Here is a 3,180-nt window from a genome sequence, read left to right on the forward strand (position 1 = left end):
CATGACACAATGAATTATTGCAAAAGGTTCCCGGACAGGAATTCACCTACAGCTCTATTGTCAGTGGATCCAGTGACAGGTTGATGCTGTAAGTTTATCCAACTGAATTCTCTTGAACCACCAAGGATGCCAGGTCACATTTTGAAATTAAAGATTGGATCACCATGTTGTTGTTTTATAAAAAAAAAAAAAAAAATGTTGTTAAAACCGCATAGGCGACGAAAATACCAAAATTAAATAATAGGTTGAACAATCGCTAAGTTTTTATACATCCTTATTTAAAAAAGGATGACGTTTGGAGCTAGCGCTCTTCGTCAGATCGTACGGTTTACAGCAAAGGCGCGTGCGCAGAATTCAAAGAACTCGCGTGCATAGTATTTGGAATGTCGAGTGTTAAAATTAAATAAAATGGAAATATATAAAAACTTGGCGATTGTTCAACCTATTATTTAATTTTGATATTTTCGTCACCGTCTTGATCCTACAGAATTATGTAATGACACGAGTTAAGACTTTACTGCCACACGGTGTTGAAGCAACAATTACAACTGGTCATGCCAAGGATGAAGATGTCTTCGTTGCAAGAATTCCTTTGCTACCAAATGATTACCCCCTTTGAATTTCGAAGGCTCCAATTCCCAGTTACAATTTGTTTTGCAATGTCAAATAATAAGGCTCAAGGTCAAAGTTTAAAGGTTGCAGGATTGTTCCTAAAACAGCCTTGTTTTTCATATGGTGAATTCTGCACAGATAACAGCGGCGTAACTTTGGTTTTAAAAGTGGGGGATATGTCCCCCCTCCGTGAAATAAGTCTATGTATATAGGTGACTTAAATCCACATATATATTCACAAATACCAGTTAATATTGTTCATGTATTAGATATTTCTTCTTTTAATATAGATTTATAACTTTATCTTATCGTTCATATAATTATAATTAGAGTTGAACTTGCTTTCACCAAAATTGGTTTGGAGGTTCATTAGGTCTATGCGGGGGGTACATAAAAAATTTTCAGTTTTGCTTTTTGTGGTTTATATGAGCGTCTTTTACCACTACTTCATATAATTATAATTAGAGTTGAACTTGCTTTCACCAAAATTGGTTTGGAGGTTCATTAGGTCTATGCGGGGGGTACATAAAAATTTTCAGTTTTGCTTTTTGTGGTTTATATGAGCGTCTTTTACCACTACTTCATATAATTATAATTAGCGTTGAACTTGCTTTCACCAAAATTGGTTTGGAGGTTCATTAGGTCTATGCGGGGGGTACATACAAATTTTCAGTTTTGCTTTTTGTGGTTTATATGAGCGTTTTTTACCACTACTTCGCCCCCCTGTTGATAGAACTTCACCAAATCTGGCATGAAGGTTTGTTGGGTTCATGCAAAGATACATGCAAAGTTGCGGTTTCACATTTTGTGTTTTGCAATATTTATGTGTTTTTCAAGTACGCATTCCCTTTATCATACATTTTAAGATAACTTGTCAGAGTAATATAGAAAACAGAGTAGCCGCTCTTCATACAGTAATGGATGTTAAAATAGTAGCAGTACCGAGTGCTTATCACACACGACTGCGCCAACAAATAACCCTAATGAACGAATGTTCTAGAAGAGTTAGTATTACTCGAGGGAGTATAGGTAACATGATTGGGCTTAGCTTCGAAACTCGACGGCTCTTCCTAGTTAACATCAGTATTTTACTCGTGTTCTCTTCTTACGATAAATAGCCATCTCGTATACAATCTTCCATCTTACCCCTATTCTCGAGAGAGTTGAAGGAATTTACGAGACATAGGTTATAATGAAACTGGTTCGACTTTACTAACTGGAGCTTATCTAAAACTTAATAAGAAGAGGTAATTAGATACAATCTCAGTCGTAAATCAACCAGAAAGACATACATGTTGGTAGAACACCGTGTAATTTTTAACATAACATGCGATTACAGGCTTAGATTTAACTGCTTCTCCATTACTTCATCTTTTAACACTACAACTCTATGTATCTATTTATTCATTAATCTACTGGCTTACTAGTTGAACTGCTTGGATGTGTATCTATCCAGTTAGTATCTGAGGGTTCGAATCCTCGTAACACCAAACATGCTCGCCCTTTCAGCCGTGGGAGCGTTATAATGTGACGGTCAATCCCACTATTCGTTGGTAAAAGAGTTGCCCAAGAGTTGGCGGTGATGACTAGCTGCCTTCCCTCTAGTCTTGCGCTGCTAAATTAGGGACGGCTAGCGCAGATAGCCCTCGTGTAGGTTTGCGCAAAATTCAAAACAAACAAACCAGTTAGTGTCGTCTAACTACAAGTCTGTTAGAATAACGAATTGACTGTTATCAATAGCTGGATTCTATCTATTGTTTAGATAATAAACAGAGATTCTATCTATTGTTTAGATAATAAGCCGAAATCTTTCTGTTGTTTAGATAATAAGCCGAAATCTTTCTATTGTTTAAATAATAAACCGAGATTCTATCTATTGTTTAGATCATAAGCCGAAATCTTTCTGTTGTTTAGATAGTAAGCCGAAATCTTTCTGTTGTTTAGATAGTAAGCCGAAATCTTTCTGTTGTTTAGATAGTAAGCCGAAATCTTTCTGTTGTTTAGATAATAAGCCGAAATCTTTCTATTGTTTAGATAATAAGTCGAAATCTTACTATTGTTTAGATAATAAGCCGAAATCTTTCTATTGTTTAGATAATAAGCCGAAATCTTTCTGTTGTTTAGATAATAAGCCGAAATCTTTCTATTGTTTAAATAATAAACCGAAATTCTTCTATTGTTTAGATAATAAGTCGAAATCTTTCTGTTGTTTAGATAATAAGCCGAAATCTTTCTGTTGTTTAGATAGTAAGCCGAAATCTTTCTGTTGTTTAGATAATAAGCCGAAATCTTTCTATTGTTTAGATAATAAGTCGAAATCTTTCTGTTGTTTAGATAATAAGCCGAAATCTTTCTGTTGTTTAGATAATAAGCCGAAATTATTTTATTGTTTAGATAATAAGCTGAGATCTTTCTGTTGTGTGCTACTATTTCTATCGTGTGTAACTAAGAAAGTGAATATTAAGTTTAACACCAGTCTTTCTAGAACTATTAAACAATTATCGTTTTTTATCCCATATTTTATTCCCCCCCCCCCAAAACCCTTAAAATTTCGTAACTAACAATATA

The sequence above is a fragment of the Limulus polyphemus genome, unplaced genomic scaffold, assembly GCF_000517525.1.
Source record: "Limulus polyphemus unplaced genomic scaffold, Limulus_polyphemus-2.1.2 Scaffold5591, whole genome shotgun sequence".
Lineage (NCBI taxonomy): Eukaryota > Metazoa > Arthropoda > Merostomata > Xiphosura > Limulidae > Limulus > Limulus polyphemus.